This window comes from Parambassis ranga, unplaced genomic scaffold (assembly GCF_900634625.1).
Source record: "Parambassis ranga unplaced genomic scaffold, fParRan2.1 scaffold_21_arrow_ctg1, whole genome shotgun sequence".
NCBI lineage: Eukaryota > Metazoa > Chordata > Actinopteri > Ambassidae > Parambassis > Parambassis ranga.
Window position 1 is genome coordinate 5720617 of NW_021144767.1, and position 20373 is coordinate 5740989.

General features: G+C 45.3%; 1 long non-coding RNA gene across 1 annotated transcript in view; it reads right to left on the reverse strand.

The window, feature by feature from the left end:
• LOC114429820 (uncharacterized) overlaps nt 1-20105 on the reverse strand; it is a 27437-nt gene extending 7332 nt beyond the window's left edge. The window contains exons 1-2 of the long non-coding RNA XR_003669938.1: nt 20088-20105; nt 14260-14265 (exon numbers count right to left, since the gene is read on the reverse strand). This is a non-coding gene — a long non-coding RNA (uncharacterized LOC114429820). The remainder of the gene's footprint in view (nt 1-14259; nt 14266-20087) is intronic.
• Between the last annotated feature and the right edge of the window lie 268 nt (nt 20106-20373).

A 20373-nucleotide genomic window follows, 5' to 3' on the forward strand; every position in this document is an offset into this window, starting at 1 on the left:
CCAAATAGGTCACAAAGAAACTCGCTGGGGCTGCTTCAGGGACAGCTGCTTGGTGCACAAATGTGGGAAATGAACACGGCCAAGTCCTTGTCTCTGTGCTCACAGCTGCCGAGGGACATGGATTGGATGCCATGGCAGCTGGCCTGATGAAGCGCTATCGGGAGGCAGGACAGATGCCCCCAAAAGTGATGTATGTGGACAGAGACTGCTGCAGTCAGCATGGCCAGTCTCGTGTTAAGGCCATGTTTTCAGAGTGGGATGACCTCGAAGTGCGCCTTGACATCTGGCATGTTATGCGCCGATTTGCTGCAGGTGTCACAACAGAGGCTCATCCACTCTATGGAGTCTTCATGGCACGTCTGTCCACGTGCATCTTTGAATGGGATCCAGAGGATGTCGCTGCTCTTCGCCGTGCAAAGGAGGGGGAGCTAGCAGCAAAGAAGACCGGCCACCTCTCAGAAAAGGCACTCAGTGCTCGCATTACCCGGAGGGAGTTGGCACTGCACTGCCGCAGGAGGACCAGAGGGATGGAGGAGACCACCAGCCTGATTGGATCACTGATTGATCACTTTGACAGTGTGGATGGGAAGGACACTCTGGGAGTTCCTCTACTGGACCATGATCGGATCCAGCAAATATGGAAAGAACAGCAGAAACATGTACTGTGTATCCAAGACCCAGAGAACTTCCCACTCTACATTAAGAAGGGGACACTGAAGAAAGGTGGTGTGGAGCTGTGCTGCTACAGGTGTGCCCGTGGCTCTACCTCCCTGGAGTCTTTCCACCTCCACTTGAACCGCTTCATCCCAGGTATCCCATATGGATTACAGTGTCTCTTTAAGTATTATAAGCACTGTAACTGTTTCCATTACTTTAAAGTAATGTCACATTCTACAGTAATATTACAGTCCTTTTCTGATGTCAGAACAGATCTTATCTCACAAGAAACTAATTTAATTACTTTTCCTCATTAATTCTGGTTATAATGATGATTTTTCATGTATTTACATAACTCTATTGCATGTAACCTCATAGTACCTCAAATGTAGCACATATCTTGCGCGTGTGTGACCCTTTTTTTCTATTTTATTTAACCTTTAGGAACCAGTGCCAGTGATGCACATTTTCAGGCCTATCTCCTTGAAGGCTTGATGCGATGGAATGAAGATCGGATGGAAGAGGCTGTAAAAGGAGCCTCTTCCATCCGATCATATGGCAGTGCCCTGCGAGAGGCTGTGGACCAGCTCAGCCGAGTTGTGTTTGGGAAGCCCTGGGATGAGCGCTACCGCCCTCCTGGAGTATACACAGGCAAGAAATACTCATTTAACACTAATATAAATCATTTATTCATCAATCCACATTTTTGTATTTTGAAACATTATCTGTATAACCTTTTATGTTCTGGACAAAATATTAAGAACACTTTCTTTTTTGTTTTTTTCTTGTAGGTGAATTGCTGGGGGTGGAGTATCTGTACAGCCAGACAGGCAAAACATTGACTCCAGTGCTCCAGAACCCTGAAGAGGAGGACAGGTTGGTGGAGCAAATAAATGACGAGGACCTGCAAGATGAGGGATTTCAGGAGGAGATCATGGAGGACATCACAGTATCAGTGCTCTGTGAGGATGACCCCTGCCATGATCTTCAAAAGAGCCCCCCATCTTTGACAACCAGTCCTCAGGCCTCTGCTCCACCCCACCCATCCACGTCCAGTGATGGAGAAGGACAGCATCCTGCCTCTGCCTCCTTAGTGCTGTCACAGCCGTCTGACATCTCTCAGGCTGCACTGGATCCTGGAAGCAGTCCATCCAACGAGCCTCAGGTAAGACATTTTAATGGCCTTTTAACTTTTGGTCAGCTTTTATTGCACATATATTAACATTAATCTGCATTTACTAGGGAGCAGTTATTGGCCCTGATGGTGTCACTGGGTGGGACAAGGTCCAGGAACTGGCTGGTTACCTTGTGGGTCTTCGTGAGGCTTCTTACCTCACTGAGCTGCAGGTGACAGAGGCCTTCCGGCTGTGGGCAGCGCTCCCTGATGGTGACAAACAACGGGTTAACTACCAGCCTCGACTGACACACGGCCGCTTTAAGGCACCAAAGCGATCTGGAGTCACCCCGGGTGTGGAGAGTGTAAAACGGTGTTTGATTGGCCATCCTGGGGGGCCAGCTCAGTGGCCTAGTACCAGCCGCTTAGTTGAGGCCATATGTGTAAAGCTGTGCGCTTTACACAGGTCAACAACCAAAAAGGCTGGAGTGAGCAACCCCAGGTGGTCTAAAATCCTCACCGATTACCACCACATCCGAGATTTGGTGCTTAACAGCACCAGGCTGATGGAGGAAACCACGATCCAGCTCTTTGAGCTAAACCAGCGGACACTCATTCAGTGGTAGGCAGGGTACACTATTTGCCTCAAATGAAGTAAATACTTCTAAACACATATAATACAAATGATGTATTTTCAGGTTTCAACGGCGGCAGAAGAATCAGGAATTGAGTGTCCTTAATCAGGGACCGGCTCCATCTGCCTCAATTCCTGTGGCTCAAACCCGGCTTACTGCTCCGAGGGAACCACTGGATGAAGCACCAGTCACGTCAGGCCCAAGACACGCATTTGTACTTCCACCAAATCAGGAAGGACAGGCTCCTCCTCTGCGGCCTGGTCGCCGGCGCATCAGGGAGCGCCCCATCACACCTGTGCCCACAGTACCTGGTCCCACAGCATCAGAAACTGCACAGCCTGTTTCAGCAGCTGGGTTAGGCACGTTAGTTCTGAACCCAAACATGACTGTGCCAGTGGTGATGGCAGCTTCTGGTACTGCAGCATCCGGTGCAGGCGCAGCTCCTCTTCTTCCTGCGTCTGCTGCTCCTCTTCCTACTGTGTCCCGTTTCACTCAGAGGAACAGGCGGCGGCGGGCTCTGGAGGAGGAGAGTGGAGTCCAAAAAAGGAAGTATGTGAGAAGGGTTACCTTCAACACATGCAGCAAATGTGGGCATCCTAAAACAGCAGAGTTTGGCCACAGTAGATATGGTAATGCCACATTTTGCTCGCGTTCATCCAGTGGAATGTCTCTGGATGAGTGGCTGCGCCAGCAAAAACATCCACAGTAAACACTGTAATGTTTGGCCTGTATATATTGTATATAAGCAATTTTCTTATGTTTAAATCAACAAGCCTGTCTGTCTTTATGCAGTGCTGTTGAATGTTATTGTATAATTGTACATTGTGTAATATTTGACCTAATATTTGACCTGTATATGTTGTATATATTTTCACATGGGTGAATGGGCTGAATAGTATTTTATAGTCCTGTATGCAGTGTGTGTGTGTGTGTGTATTCACTTGTATTTGTTTTATATTTGTTCTGATAAATCATATAAACATTTAAGATTCACTCTGATCTTTATCAAAGAAGCTCCCACACAAAAACACGTTTGAATGCTCATTGTTCATATTATTAAACCATAAACAGGTAAACATCACAAGTCATTGGACGGGGCATATAAACTAAAAAACATCTGTTGATATTGTAATATATTTAAACATATCTAAACTAAGCTAAATCAATCATTAATTATTTTACGCACGTTGTGGGTTTTAAACATTCCAACAACTCTATACATTGTCGCACAGCCGACGGCACAGACTACGGGTTCGAGTCCAGCCCATGGCAGATGATTTGTTTCATATTTCACTTAAACTCCTTTATAATGAACAGGATTATTGCCTCAATACCGCTACACGAGACGTTTGTCCGCGCACAGCGGGGCTCCACATTTTTCTCAACTTTTTCCCTTGCGTGCGACAGCGAGAAAATCGGACCCCTTCTTTGCGCAGCAAGCGCTCTACCATTTGAGCTAATCCCCCTTGTATAAAGGGTCAATTGCAAGTCAATCAGATCTCACTACACTACATGAAGTGTACTAGTGAAGTATTGGAAGCATCAGACTTTTAATCTGAGGGTCCAGGGTTCAAGTCCCTGTTTGGGCAGAACACTTTGTACTCCCTCTTGCTTGTACTCCCCTTCCCTCTCTGTTAATGTGCTTGGACAGAGCTCTGTGAACAGCCAGCCTCTTTGTGTCTTGCCCTCCTTGTGCAAGGTGTCAATGGTCGTCTTTTGGGCAACTGTCAAGTCAGCAGTCTTCCTGTGGTTGTGCAGCCTACAGAACTAGACTGAGACCAGATGTAACAAAATAATGTACTTCGCTATTTTTAACATCACAATTTGTTACTGGAGTACACTTATTATTTTGAAATATGACCGCCTTTTCTTAACAATAAAGATACCAGTTACAACTGACCAACATGGCTGACATTTTGACTGACTGACAGGCCACAGTCCGTCCTATGGACAGCCAGGTGCACGGGTCACTGAAGGGGACATCTGATTGGACCACCTGACTCGGACCTGATATAAAAACCGTTGTGCGCCTGCCCCGCGAACGACGGTCAGACCCTCCTTCATCAGCTTACGAGAGGTAAGATGTGTCAATTTAATGTGCTGCTTTGGTGCTAATGCTCTCAATGAATGAAGTTGTGTGGGACAGTGAAAAGCATCAGTGCAGCTGTGACTGGGTAAATGACTGTGGTCTGCCATGTTTGGTTACTGTGGTTAGTGCAGTGTGTTGTGACTGAAAGTGTAATAAGGAGAGGCCATAGATGATGAGTGCTGTGTTAAAGCACACTGTCATCACCTTGGTAGCATTAATATGAGGGACAGCCTTTTTACTAATGACAGATGTAGTTCTTGTGTGTGTGTGGCACGGCAGGAGTGCCGAATTCACATTAAATGTAAGTAAAGAGCAGTAGTTCGAGAGTTTTAAATGCTAGTAGCATTAAAAAATGAGTTTTGTATTTACAAACATGACGTCCTGTTGATACGAGGCGCTGTAAACTAAACGCTTGATTGGATGTTGTTTCTGGACTGTTTACTGTAGTATAGTATAAAGTAGCAGGCAGGTAGGCGCTTGATCGTGGTCCCAGTTCATCTCGCCAGGTCTGGCGGGCCTTGTACAGCCTTCGGCACCTCCGCCAGTCTCTCCTCAGGATTCCACCCCAAACCAATGGCCAGACGGAGCGGGCCAATCAAGACCTAGAAGCTGCCCTCCGGTGTCTGTGCAAACGCAGTCCACCTGGAGCACGGACCCAGGGGTTGAGTATGCACACAATTCACTACCTCTTCTGCCTCTGGTCTCTCTCCCTTCGAGTGTTCCATGGGTTTCCAGCCACCGCTATTCCCAGAAGAAGAGACCGAGAGTGGCGGTACCGTCTGTCCAACATCAGTATCGCCAGGCAGGCGCATTTGGGGGAGGCCGTGCTGCCCTGCTCGTTCGTCCGCTACCAACAAGCGGCTGGCTGACCACACCGTTCCAGAGCTCCAGACTACTCCGTCGGACAGCAGGTTTATCTTTCCACATCCAACATCAAATCCGTACAGAATCTAAGAAAACTCTACCCAGATTCATGGACCATTTGAGATCATAAAAATCATCAACCCTGTGGCTGTCAAACTCCGCCTTCCCAGAAACCTCCGGATCCACCCAGTATTCCATGTTCTCAGTTGAAAGCCATTCACCACCAGTCCGCTGCATCACCTCCGCTGCACCTCCTCGCCTCCCAGAATCATCGACGGTCAGCCAGCCTACACTGTCCGCAGACTTTTGGACGTCAGACGATGGGGCAGGGGCCTGCAATACCTGGTGGACTGGCAGGGTTATGGTCCTGAGGAGAGATCATGGGAACCGGCCTCAAGGATTTTGGACCCCACTCTCATCCAAGACTTCTACCGCCTCCATCCGGCGCACGTTGAGGAGGGGGTACTGTCAGGGTTTGAGCCAGGGCTTTTATTTTGATAGGTTGTTTTCTGTTTGCATTAATTTGAGTTTACTAGTTACTTCCTGTTTTATTTGGTACTTGTGAGAGAGAGAGGAGAGGGAGAGGGGAGAGGGAGGGAGAGAGTGGGAGAGGAGGAGAGAGAGAGGAGAGAGAGCGAGAGGGAGAGAGAGAGAGAGAGGAGAGAGCAAGAGGGAGGAGAGAGAGGGGGAGAAGGGAGAGAGGAGAGAGAGGGGAGGGAGAGGAGAGGGAGGGAGGGAGAGAGAGAGCAAGAGGGAGGGAGGGAGAGAGGGAGAGAGAGAGGGGAAAGAGAGAGAGAGGAGAGAGAGAGAGAGAGGGAGAGAGCAAGAGGGAGAGAGAGAGAGGGAGGGAGGGAGAGAGAGAGGAGAGAGCAAGAGGGAGAGAGAGAGAGGGAGGGGAGAGACAGGAGAGAGAGAGGGAGGGAGGGAGAGGAGAGAGGGGAGGGAGGGAGAGGAGAGAGAAAGAGGGGAGGGAGAGGAGGGAGAGAGAGGGAGAGAAAGAGAGAGGAGGAGAGAGAGAGAGGAGAGAGAGGGAGAGAGCAAGAGGGAGAGAGAGAGAGGGAGGAGGGAGGAGAGAGAGGAGGGAGCAAGGGGAGAGAGAGAGAGGGAGGGAGAGGAAGGAGAGAGAGAGAGAGGGAGGAAGGGAGAGGAGAGAGAGTGAGGGAGAAAGAGAGAGGAGAGAGAGGGGGGGAGAGAGGGAGGAGAGAGGAGGAGAGCAAGAGGGAGAGAGAGAGAGAGAGGGAGGGAGAGAGAGAAAGAGAGGGGGAGAGGGAGAGATAGAAAGGGAGGGAGAGAGAGGGGGGAGAGAGACAGGGAGAGAGAGGGAGGGAGAGAGGGGGGGAGAGGAGGAGGAGCGAGCAAGAGGGAGAGAGAGAGGAGGGTGGGAGAGAAGGAGAGAGAGAGAGGAGGGAGAGAGAGGGGGGGAGAGAGAGAAAGGGAGGGAGAGAGGGGGGGGGAGAGAGAGAAAGGGAGGGAGAGAGGGGGGAGAGAGAGAAAGGGAGGGAGAGAGGGGGGGAGAAGAGAGAGAGAGAGGGAGGGGGGGAGAGGGAGGAAGAGACAGGGAGAGAGAGAGGGAGGGAGAGATAGAGAGGGAGAGGAGAGAGAGAGAGAGGGGGGAGAGGGAGAGAGAGAAAGGGAGGGAGAGAGGGGGGGGAGAGGGAGAGAGAGAGAGGAGAGAGCAAGAGGGAGAGAGAGAGAGGGAGGGAGAGACAGGAGAGAGAGAGGGGAGAGGGAGGGAGGGAGAGGAGAGAGCAAGAGGGAGAAGAGAGGGAGAGAGGAGGGAGAGAGAGAGAGGAGAGAGAGGAGAGAGAGAGGGGGGGGAGAGAGGGAGGGAGAGAGAGAGAGAGAGAGGAGAGAGCAAGAGAGAGAGAGGGGGGGAGAGAGAGAGAGAAAGAGGGAGAGATAGAAAGGGAGGGAGAGAGAGGGAGAGGAGAGAGCAAGAGGGAGAGAGAGAGAGGGAGGGAGAGACAGGAGAGAGAGAGGGAGAGAGAGAGGGGAGGGAGGGAGAGGAGAGAGCAAGAGGGAGAAAGAGAGAGGAGAGAGAGGGGAGAGAGAGAGAGGAGAGGAGAGAGGAGAGAGAGAGAGAGAGAGGGGGGGGAGAGAGGGAGAGGAGGAGAGAGAGGAGAGCAAGAGAGCGAGAGGGGGGGAGAGAGAGAGAGCAAGAGGGAGAGATAGAAAGGGAGGGAGAGAGGGAGAGGAGAGAGAGAAAGGGAGGGAGAGAGGGGGGAAAGAGGGAGAGAGGAGAGAGAGGGGGGGAGAGGGAGAGAGGAGGAGAGCAAGAGGGAGAGAGAGAGAGGGAGGGGAGAGAGAGCGAGAGGGAGAGAGAGAGAGGGAGAGGAGAGAAGGGAGGGAGAGAGAGAGGGAGGGAAGAGACAGGATGAGAGAGAGAGGGATGAGGAGAGAGAGAGCGAGGGTGGGAGGAGAGAGAAAGGGAGGAGGAGGGAGGGAGAGAGAGAGGGAGAGCGAGAGGGAGAGAGAGGGGGGAGAGCGAGAGAAAGGGAGGAGGGAGGGAGGAGAGAGAGAGAGGGAGAGGAGAGAGGGAGAGAGAGAGGGAGAGAGAGAAAGGGAGGGAGAGAGAGAGAGAGAGAGACACAAGTTATTGTACAAGTTGGGAGGCTCAGGCATTATTTTATATCTGTCATGTCAAAGTTTATCCAAAATATTGAGTTGGAGTTATTAGTGTTTGTATTGCAGCAGTTTTAAATGGTGTTTTCCACTTAGGTCCATTAACTCCTATTATAATACTACATTTTAATATCAGAGCCATAACAACATGGAATCATGCATTTCTTAATGTAAGGGTTTCATTTGTGAGGACATGTCAAAGTTCATGATCATAAATTCAGCTTCACATTCTTCATTTCACTGCTTCTAAGACAAAAACATGTTCTGACCTGAAATCACAGTCAGTGATTCAAATGAAAGTGAAACATCATCAACATTTAAAGCACAAAGTTGAAGCTGCTGTCACTTCCACACACTCTGCTTCTACACACAGCACAGACTCACTGAGGAACCACGAGACCACAACCAGAACCCAGCATGTAGAGGCTGAGTGAATGTGGTGCTGAAGGTGTGGAGGTGGATCAGTGTGTCAGAGGAGACTCTGTAGAAGGACAGAGTGCCAGCAGGACAGTCCACATACACTGCTGCTCTGTGAGAGACAGAGGAGGAGGAGATGTATGTTCTTCTGTTATTGTGACAGACATAGTAACCATGATCAGAGCAGATCAGACTCCAGGACTGATTGTTTCCTCCAAACCTGCAGTCAACACTGTGTCCTTTCCTTCTGATTCTTCTGTAACTCACTGATATATAAACCACTCCTCTCCTCTCGACCTCCCAGTAACAGCGACCAGTCAGAACATTTCTACACAGCAGCTGAGGCCACACCTCAAATCTGTCTGGATGATCAGGATATGGCTGCTCCTCTCTCACATGTGTCACCTTCCTGTTGTTGTCAGACAGTTTGAGCTTTGTGTGCACTGAGTTTGTGTCGACTTCAAGTTGACAGAAATCTGATGGAGAGAAAAAGACACAGCTGCAGTTTATCATCTGACACATCTGATGGCTTCATTCTGTCTTTACTGACTGATGTGTTGTTCATTCATACAAAGTTTATCATCAGACTTTTTGTCACTAATGTTTGAATGAACAAACACACAACTATCAGCTTTGTGTTCAAACACAAACTGGATATTTGCAGCAATGTGAGTAAAGACAGACGACACATTTAGAACATGAGAAGAACAGCAGCATCAACTGTATCATTGGATAAAGAGCATCATCCAAAAGCTCCTTCATCAGAGTCTGGAGGAGGATCTGGACTGAAAGACCAGACTCAGACCTCCTGATCTATCCTGATATTGTTCCACTGTTACTATTGTAAATACTTATTCCGCTTCTGTATTATTCTCCTTCTTCTGGACACATTTTCAGCAGAACTAGTCCCACAGCTTTAATGTGAGCGACCTGAAACTGTTACAGGACGTCCGGCTGTACCGGGACACCTGTGCTGTGACTTTTCTTTCCGTTCCGACGTACGGTTTTCACGTAAATCGCAAAAAACCAGTGGGCGAACGACATAGACGGTGAATGGGGAGAGAGAGAGAAAAAGGCAAAAGTCACAAAACCAGGAAGCCGAAAACTGAGGGAGCCGTTTCCATGGTGACCGTAACAGCAGCATCAACTGTATCATTGGATAAAGAGCATCATCCAAAAGCTCCATACAGGAACATACACAACTACACTCACAGACACACACACACACACACACACACACACACACACACACACAAACACACACACACACACTGATTTTCAAAATAAAAGCCTCCAAATCATTACACACCTTACTAGGCCTGGTAAACTACACACAAGCCACCCAGAAATATGCAGACACACACTATACACACCTGCCAACACACAGACACACAAACATGGATTTTCAAAATAAAAGACCCTGCACAATAACAGGATATGGCTGACGTGTAGATTTTCAAAATAAAACACTTAAACATGTTTTAACATGCATTAGGGAGTGTCCCCAACCCCCCCCCCCCCCCCCCCCCCCCCCCCCCCACACACACACACACACTTACACAGACACACACTGATTTTCAAAATAAAAGCCTCTAATTCATTACACAGCTAACTAGCGCTAGCCACCCCTACAAATTATACATCAAATCGACCGGCTCGGTCAGGACTACTACCCTCTGAGGTTTGGTAGCGATCGGATAAACGGTGTTTGAAAAAATCCAGAAAAAACTGCGATCGACCCTCCCCACAGGCATCAAATTACTGTCAAACTTTGAAGGCATGGCGTTTGGGCATGCTTTCACACAGAACCTTCATTCAAAATGTAAAATGTAGATAAACATTAGACCTCTGACATATTGAGTCCCCATGTCTGTGCCACTTTTTGTTTTGACAGGCAAGCCACTTAAGCTGACCTAACCCCCCTCATAGGAAATAATGGGAAACTGGTGAGATCCCTGACAAAATCCAGCTAACTTTGGAAGCCTATCAGTCTGGCATGCCTCTACACAGAATATTTATTTCAACTGCAAACTGCTCATAAGGAGTTGGACTTTATCATACTGAGTCCTCATGTTCATGTCTTTTACCAAACTTCATAAAATAGCAGCCAAAGTCACATCCACATCTTTAGGATCCCTCCATTCAGAATGAATGGAGAAGCTTGGGGCTATTAAACCTTATATAAAACCAGAAACACTGTAAAAGCATGAAATGTCATCAGTGGCATCTTTCACATATGCCGGTGATCAGGAATGAGGTTTGGTGGTATATAATGGGGCGGACCGGCAGCAGAATGTGGGTGAGCGCGCATTGGCCCACTCAAAATGTCTTGTGAAATTTTCTAGGTTATATATACAATAGTTATTTCTATTTTCTTTCCTGTTTGGTTTTTCTGTCCTTATGTTCCTTTCTTTGGTTGGGATTGTTGGTGCATTATCATTGAGGGTTTTTCCTGTAGAACAGACCAAAAGTCCAGTTCATATGTTCACTGGGCCGAGGCCTCTGTCATAAAATCAATAATGTCATAATATGCCACCAGTACTGTTGTCCACAGGATGAAATCACACGTTTAAAAATGATTATTATTTATATATATTTAACATTTCACCACAAGATGGCAGCAAACATGGTCAAACTCTCACCACCCTGTTTGCCAGTGATCTGTGTTTTTTTTTATTGCCCATTTCTAAAATGGCAAGTGTGAGTAAGAAAAGGAAGGTTGACAGCGAAGGCCGAAGTTTCAGGACAAGTGGAAATGGAAGAAGAATGTGAGGGCAAGACATCTTGCACATTGAAACCTGTGTTGGAGCCAGACCTGCCCCCTTTACTGCAGCTGAGAGCCCAGTCTCTTCCTTCTCATCAGAGGTCCCTCGTTAATCTCGGGGTTACGTTCCAAAAATAACCCGCAAAAGGTGAAATCCGTGAAGTGATGGGCTTTATTTTTTACAGCTATTCTAGATCAGACCTGGTGCTGCGTGACTATGCTGAAATGTACGGTAAAGCGTGAAGAAACTCCAAGGCACATTCAGATGTTACCGCGCTGCTGCAGCCGAAATATTTCCTCGTCATCTGTTCTTAAAAAGCTCAGACCTTGTCCAACTTTCAGAGCTTTGGGATTTGATCGTTTTTAAAACTAGTTTGAACTCGAATGGTTTTCTTCTGTAAAAATATCTTCACATCATCTGTGCTGCTCTGTGTGTGTGTGTGTTTCAACATACAACCAGCACACACTCAGAGTAGAGCTGGACACACACAGAGGACAGAGGAGAGAGCACTAAATGACAGCAAAAGACTCTTACCAGGGTTCCCCACACACAGACCAGTTCACATCATCAACACCCTCCGCCACACATTGATTCTGTGTTTTTTTTTCCGCCAATGCGATTTTATAATATAGCTATAATTCCGTTCATTCAACGCCGCGCAACTCTCTCTCTCTCCTCCCGTCCGCGTTCACACACACACATAAGCGCACATGCATGCGCACACACCGAGAGCAGCTGATCCGCCCGCTCCTCCTTTCAATGCACCATGACTGACGCCTACTGACTGTTGAAGGAAAACCCGGACCGGCGGATATGCTCACAGAGAAGACGGCCAACGTTATTGATAATGGAACATCGCGCACCCATTTATTAATCAGTTAGTTGCCTTGTTGTAACTTTAGTAGTTCCATATATCTGATTATAGTATTTATGCTATTAATGTATTTATGTGGTTATATCACATTATTTATTTGAACCTTTATTTGAGCAGAAAATTTCATTTTACAAAACAAGAACAGGCGGACACATGAGGTCAGTGTTGAGTTCATAGTGAAATAAAAACCTTCAGCTTCAGATGTTTGTGGAATCCATTCCTTAGATTAGAACTAAACTAGGCTCAAATTAAAGTAAGAACTTTAATTTCAGTTCGGTGAGTCATCCAGGAAACAGGAGAAAGGACAGGTCTGTCTGAGCAAACTCATTCTACTGGCCTGTAATGTATGGAGCTGAGGTGGGGGAAGGTCCAGGCAGGGTTCAAGTCAGCATGTATTTATTCATCTTATCACCCAGAACTAACTGAGGGAATTAAGATTTAACTGAATCCATTCAAAATGCTTCTTGTAGCTTTAAAACTGTCATAGATAAGCATGCAGGTGTATATTTAACCTTTATGAACCCCAATGACCAACTCTCCGACCGATGTGACACCGAGATGCCCCCACACACTGGTCTGTGGGAAACACTGCTTACAGTGATGAAAATGTAACAAGAGCATATTTATAAAGGTAGATACTGTGCCAGTGATCTCCAATTCAATTCATATTATTATTGATGAAAGAAATGTGGCCCTTTGCTTTTCTAATGGAAGTCTATGTGGCCCTCGCAAAAATTGCCCTCCCCTGCCCTAGATGCTTTAAGGCTGTGAACCCCTCACTACACACTTTATACTCCTTTCTCTCCTGTTCAAACACTGTCAGAGTTCAAACCTTCATAAAAATAAGTCCAGTGTTACAGAATGAAACCAAAGCACAAAGCAAATAAAAGGAAATATAATAACTGAAGATTAAACAATGGTTTGTGAAATGGAAGTTGTGGCGGCTGCACTAAAATGAATGATAAGTTAATGTGGTCTGTTCAGAGCTGTCAGTAAAAGCTTGTTTAACTGGTTTCGGCTGTCCCGCCTAACAAATGAAGAGATTGCTTCCAAAACGCTATAAATCCAGAAAAAAGTGTTTTCTTTCCAAAAAGGGTTTATATGAAACTTCTAGTTTATGTTTCAAACTGTAATATATCATCATGAGTTTGTAATAACATCAAAAATCTAATCTATATTTTGATTTTAAACATTTATTAAACAATCAAATCTTTTTTCCACCCAAAAAGCTATAAATCCATTTCATCACAAAACTCATTTTATGTATTTATATATGTATTTCTAATAATATTATTTCGCCGACTGTCAGTTGATCCGCATGACAAAAGTTTTTCTCTTTAGTATGTGAACAGGAAGTGGCCGGTATTTTCCCTCCAGCTGAGTTTCGGGATTCTGTTTGGAAGGCTTCCACTTTTTTCCCATGGAAGAAACGAGGACTGCCTCATGGATACTGTCAAAGTTATTCATGTCACATAGCTAAAACACTCATTTAAAAGACGGCTGGACATACTTTCTATCTACTGACAGGGCTCCGCCATGACAGTTGGAATGCTGCCCTGTGATTGGTTGAATGGAAATGCTGCATTGTGCTGAAAATTAGGACTGGCGTTTGTAGCAGTGACAATGACAAAGCTGGAACCTAAAACTCCTGCTGGGGAGTAATAAACTCCAGTAAACACCAAAGAAATCCAACCGCCGAGGCTGCGCTACAACAGCTCTGATGGACTGATAGAACACTGACTCATGCACAATAACATGAGGAAAGACTGAGTCAAACTTACACTTCCTCGGCCCAGGTTTTAACCACTGCTCTCCACCATGCTCCACCCTGCAGGAAGAAACACAGTCAGAATGATTTTCTAACCAACATGAGTCCAAACTGCTGATCAACATGAAGCAGAGCTCCTCAGTTTGTCAGAGACACACAAACAGACTGAAACTCATCTGTGTCGACTCCAGAAGAGTCTCTCCTGATCTGCTCTGTGTTTATTCATGTCCTCCATTCTGTGAAATATTGCTCTCTGTCAGTGCTTTACTGTAAAATCCTCTTCATGCAGCAACAGTGTAGGTTTGATCTCAGCATTGTGCATTTATCCAAAGCAGCAAACAAGCCACACTGTCTCTGACTGTTTGTTCCTTTCACTCTATATGCAAACACAAGCCTGGTTCACATGTGTCATGGATGGAAGAGTTTCTGACACACTTCAAATAAATACATTCACTCATGTCTGTGTGTAGTTTTTACAGTGATAATATTGTAGTGTCTCCCTGCTCTCTGTCTCTGACTGAAGGAACTCCTCCTTCTACCATTGTGTTGTTGTCTCCTCTGAAGCTTCACATATGGATTGTTTCAGGAACATTTGTTTGTGGAAATAATTCAGTGGTTCTTACAGCTGAGGACATTAATAAGTAGGGCATCATTTTGTATTTGATCTGCACTAAGTGTGACTGAAAATCAGTCTGTTTGTATTTTGACATGAAGAACGTGTATAAAGAAAAGTGAAGTTAACATGATGGACACTTAATGATGGAGGAAGATGAACATCAGGGATCAGTGATTATTTCTTCTCTGCAGTTTCAGTCCATCCATCAACAGCTGTGGATATATGAGCTAAACTGACAGACTGAGGAGGACTCATGCTCTGTGGTCTCTGTGTACCTGAGAGTCTTCAGACTACAATCTGGACTGTTGAGTAAAGCAGACAGCAGCTCCACTCCTGAGTCTCCTGGATGATTGTAGCTCAGGTCCAGCTCTCTCAGATAGGAGGGGTTGGAGGTCAGAGCCGAGGCCAGAGAAGCACAGCCCTCCTGTGTGATCAGACAACCTGACAGACTGGAGGTACAAAACATGTCATGAACTCAAGAAGAAAGAAGGAAAATCCAACAGATCTTCAACATGAACATGAAGCAGAATTTAACTGATGATCAACAAGCTGGATCCTGACCTGAGAGTCTCCAGTCTGCAGTCTGGACCCCCTAATCCGTGAGACAGCTGCTTCACTCCTGAATCCTGCAGGTCGTTATTATCCAGATCCAGCTCTCTCAGACTAGAGGACTGGGAGCTGAGGACTGAGGACAGAGCTTCACAGCTTCTCTCTGAGAGGTTACAGCTGCTCAGTCTGAAAGAAATGCAAATTAGTTGTTATTGATGAATGAATGGAAATTTGTTGTGAATAATGACAATAAGATCTTTTTACTTGTGTAGAATTCAGTGCACATTAGTGTCAATCTGAAAGCCTCCACATGTCAACACATGAACTGCATGTAGAAAAGCTTCAAACATAATGTTAAGGTATGCATTTAAATGATCAACAACCAGATCCTGACCTCAGTGATTCCAGACCACAGTCAGCACTCTCCAGTCCAGCACAAAGAAGCTTCACTCCTGAATCCTGCAGGTCATTATTATCCAGATCCAGCTCTCTCAGACTAGAGGACTGGGAGCTGAGGACTGAGGACAGAGCTTCACAGCTTCTCTCTGAGAGGTTACAGCTGCTCAGCCTGAAAGAAATGAAATGTGTACATTTAACAATACTGAATAATTGTAAGAAGTAGAGCAGTGCAATGAAAAAAACAATTCTACAACATGAAAGGACACTATTGTCTAAGCTTAGTAATGTCAGTGGTTTTAATTTGTGAATTATGTTTGTACATTTTTTATTATTAATCATCTGTCATTTCTATGGCAGAGAACAGGAATCAGCCAATCAGAAAAAAATGTATTGTTGCCAGGTGAGGTCTGAGATTCAGCTGCAAGCACACCGTGCAGCAGACGTTATGGCATATAGGGCAGGCCAGGAGTGAGAGACAGGGAGCGGGTTTCCTTCTATATTGATCCTCCCTCTGTGTTTCAGTCACTTCATGTGAACTGATTGTGTGCTGATCAACACAAGCAGACACATCAGCACAGATTCATGTGAACTAAGTTACCTGTTGTGCAGCTTTTTTGGAGGCTTTGGGTAATCTGTTTCTAATCTGTTTAATCTGATCTGTTCTGTGAAGTCTCTAAAACCTGACAGTGCAGCTGATGGCCTCATTGGGAATACAGTGAAACAGAAATGTGGTTTTTGTGGTTATAGTCATGGTGGCACAGAGGTAGACAGTAACAGATGTAAACATTTTGTTCTAATAACCTGTTAGTGTAGTGCCACCATGAGGCTGACAGAACTGTTTCATTTTCAGTTGGTTTTATATTTGTCATCATGGCTTAAAATAAATAAGGAGTTATTGAATCTCTCAGTAATAGTTGTTGAGTTAACCCTTTACTTCTGTCAGTATAATAGCTGTTGAAATCCACCAGAATGCAGGAAATGGCTTCTACTTCATCCAACATGTTCTGGGGGAGGTAACTCTGATACTTTTCCACATTAAAACCATACAGCCTGTCCTTATTAGCTTTAGATATGATTCCAGCCTCAGACCTTTATGGTGTATTTCCAGGCTATTCTTTAAGGTCAGTGACTTCATATTGTTCATCTTCAGCAGTTTCTGTTTCATAACTTCCTAATGTTCAAAGGTTTTCTACTTTTCACAATAAAACAGCTTCATCTATTCAAAGTGTTTCAGCAACTTAAATTCAGACTGCAGATTCTCCAGCAATTCAGAGCAATCCTTCACATCATTCAGAGCAATGCTTCAGCTGCAGCAACCAAACTCACATTTTCTGCAGGAAATGCTTTCTAGTTAACTTTGTGTTCATAGTGTGTCAATTCATATTTTCGTCTTGTTTAATGAGCTGCAGTTTAATGTTATAGATGTACTTGCACAATCCATCATCATTTAATCTCTTGAGTGAAGCCTACATCTAGAAGGTTTCATTCCTAAATGTGTTTTGTTTGTAACCCAGTTTAAAATCCCCACATGTTTTAATGAGTGTTGATCATTTCAGTTCAAGTTTAAATGTGTAAGCATTTAAAATGTGATTTCAAAGGGTAAAAAGTGTTACATGTTTGTTGTGTTATGTTAAAGAATGTTGCTGAAAGATGTCCCACCAGCATAGATGGGGTTAATAACAAGTGACAGGACCGTGAGCACAGTGTGACACAGACTAGGAGAGGTGTGTCGGAGAAACATGTGTAACACAGAGATTTTCTGTCTTCATTTCTAAGTTAGCAGTGCACAAAACGGTGTGTAACTTGTGTCTTAAGGTTGTTGACAGGACAATCTGTGAGAAGAAGTCTAGCACCTGAGAAAGGGCAGTGATTCAATTGCAGAGACATATGCAGACGTAGTTAAGATCTTCATTAAAAATATAATTTAAAGATGGCCATTTGATTGATGGGTCAAACACTGCACTTGTGTGTATTAAAGGGACATCCAAGATAATAATTAAAACTGAGTTAATCAGGGTTAAGAAACATTGGATAAATACTTTAAAAGAACCTAAAAGCCTGCCCTCATCTGTAATGTGGTGAGAGTTGCTCCTCTGGCACTTCCTGTGTTTTTCATTTCTTGCTCGTTTCCTTGTTTTTGTTCTTTCCAGGCGCGATGGTCCAGCTGGGTGGAGTCGTGGCTTCTTCTCACCTGGGTTCCGTTTCCCGTCATTCCGCCGGCTACTTAAGCGCCGCCTCCCTTCTCCTCGGCGCCAGTTCTTCACTGCTATTTTCGTACTAAGCAACCAGCCACCTTTCTGTCCGTTCCAAGTGACCAGTGACTTACCTTGTTTTTTGCCTAGGCCTCCAGCCACGCCACCCGGTTGTTTCTCGCCCTGGACCTGAGTTGTGCTTCGCCCTCGTGGTTGTTTTTTCGTTCCTCCTTCAAGTTACCTCGTAGTTCGCCCTTGTGGTTGTTTTTGGTTATATTTTGGACTCAGCTCAGTTTTCTCCTCAGTGGTAGTTTTTTGTTTTCTCCATTAAAGTGAGTAAATGTACCTGCTTCTGGATCTCCGTCTGTGATCGCACATAACATCATCAATATGACTACAGAGGGGAGCGCTACATGTTGTTGAAGTGTTTTCTATATTCACACATGTTTGTCGGAAATATTTTACACCAGAAAGTTCCAACAATTTTATTTTGGAACTCATTTGTACTAGTTATATCTGCAACTCATGCTGATATACAACTGAAAACAAAACCATGCTGCATCTCAAAGAGCTTTAGTAAACCCAAACCTCCCTCATTGATCAGACAACTTGACAAGAGTAGAGTTACAAAGTCATAAACTCAAAAAGCAAGAACTAAACCCCTACAGACATTCAACATCTGGGGTTGGGTGGGTTAGTAATGCATCATAAGTTCAAAACATAAGCAACAAAATCCAACCGATCAACCAATGAAATGTGAAGACTGGATCAACACCCACATTTACCCTGACCCGAGGATCTGCAGTCTTGGGACTTCAGAGCTCACCCCACCACAAACTTTACATCACAACACATAAAACTATTGAGACTGACCTCAGAGTCTGCAGTCCACAACTCTCCAGAAAACCACGTAGCTGCTCCACATCCTGCAGGTGGTTCCCACTGAGGTCCAGATATCTCAGCTGGGAGGGGTTAGCCTTCAGAGCTGATCCCAGAGAGCTGATCTCTGACAAACCACAGCCACACAACCTAATAAAACAATACAAGACATTGATAGAGCCATTGATACCACTGATCATCTAATAATATGGGATAACATTAAAACATACAGATTACTGTTACTGGGAGGGAAGAAAATAATAATTATTCACTGAATTACTGAGCAACATTTGAACATATGAGTAGATCTGATTTGTCATCAGAGCAACAGTGACTGAAGATACACATGTCTGTGGTCCTTTTCTGTCTGTCAGTCCTGACAGATGATTTAAAAACTGGACCTCAGCCTAATAATAACATTAACTGACCTAAGAACCTGCAGTATGCAGTGAGGACTGTCCAGTCCAGCACATAGCTGCTTCAGTCCTGAATCCTCCAGCCTGTTCCGGTTCATGTCGAGCTCTGTCAGATGGGAGGGGTCGGACTTCAGAGCTGAGGCCACAACTTCACAGTGAGTCTCTGAGAGGTAACAGTCAGAAAGTCTGTGATGACAGAAATATCAGAACATTATGAAAGGGACACGTTAAGTAGTAGCAGTGATCTCATTTGATCTGACTGTTTGACATGTAACAATAGTTCTGATCATTCTCATCGTCTCATTTTGACAGTGTATTTCACTTTATTCCTCTGTTGTAGGTTCTTCCAGCTGATATTGGTGAAAGATAAATTCTTCTCTTTCATTCAGAGACTTTAAAGAGTTATTCTGTTGTGTGACATCCTGATTGAACTGTTTGTGTAATGGTATGTGTGTGCATGTTTGCATACCATGATGTTGTGCTGCAGTTTTTGCAGTCTTTGTATCTATGTAGTTTGTGCAGCTCTTTGGCCACATGCAGCTGTTTTAACTACAAATAAAGACACATTTATTGTCCATTTAGCTTCAAACAGAAACATACAAAACAATGTTTTCACAGTAGAAGAACATCTGAGACAAAAACACAGCTGATGTGATGTGTCAATGAACACAAGGAGCTCTGTTAGAGAGAAACACACAGTGTGAATGTGTCTAAGAACTAAATCAGTAATCTACACTGATTGGTCACATCTGGACTCACCTGAACTTTCTGCAGTTCCTCACAGCTGGAAGCAGTCTCAAACGTCCTTCTGTTGTTGTGTTGTACTTCATCAGGTCTAGCTCATCAAGAACCTCCTCTGACATCTGCAGCATGTAGGCCAGAGCTGAGCAGTGGATCTCAGAGAGTTCCTTCTCTGATCTGTTCTCTGACTGCAGGAACTCTTGGATCTCCTGATTCACTGAGAGGTCATTCATCTCCATCAGACAGTGGAAGATGTTGATGCTTCTGTCAGGAGACACATTATAAGTGTTTCTCCGTTTCAGGTTGTTGATGGCTCTCTGGATGTCCTCTGAACTGATCTCTGTCTGACCCAGCAGGTCTCCTAAGAGTTTCTGGTTTGACTGCAGGGAGAGACCATGAAGGAAGCGAACCATCAGGTCCAGGTGGCCAGTTTCACTGTTCAGAGATTTCTCCATGACTCTGTACAGGATGTCATCCAGAGATGACCAACTTTTCTCTCCCAGGAAGTTCACCAGCTCTTCATCGTCCCCATCAATGAAACAGCGTATGAGGTGGAAAGCAGCCAGAAACTCCTGAACGCTCAGGTGAACAAAGCAGAATGTTGTGAATTCCTGTTTGTTTCCTGTTTCCTTCTTCGCTCTTCTTTGAAGATCTCTGTGAACACTCCTGAGTACACTGAGGCTTTACCGATATCGAAGCCACACTCTTTCAGATCCTTCTCATAGAAGATTACGTTGCCCTTTTCCAGCTGCTGAAGAGCCAGTTTTGCTAGTGAC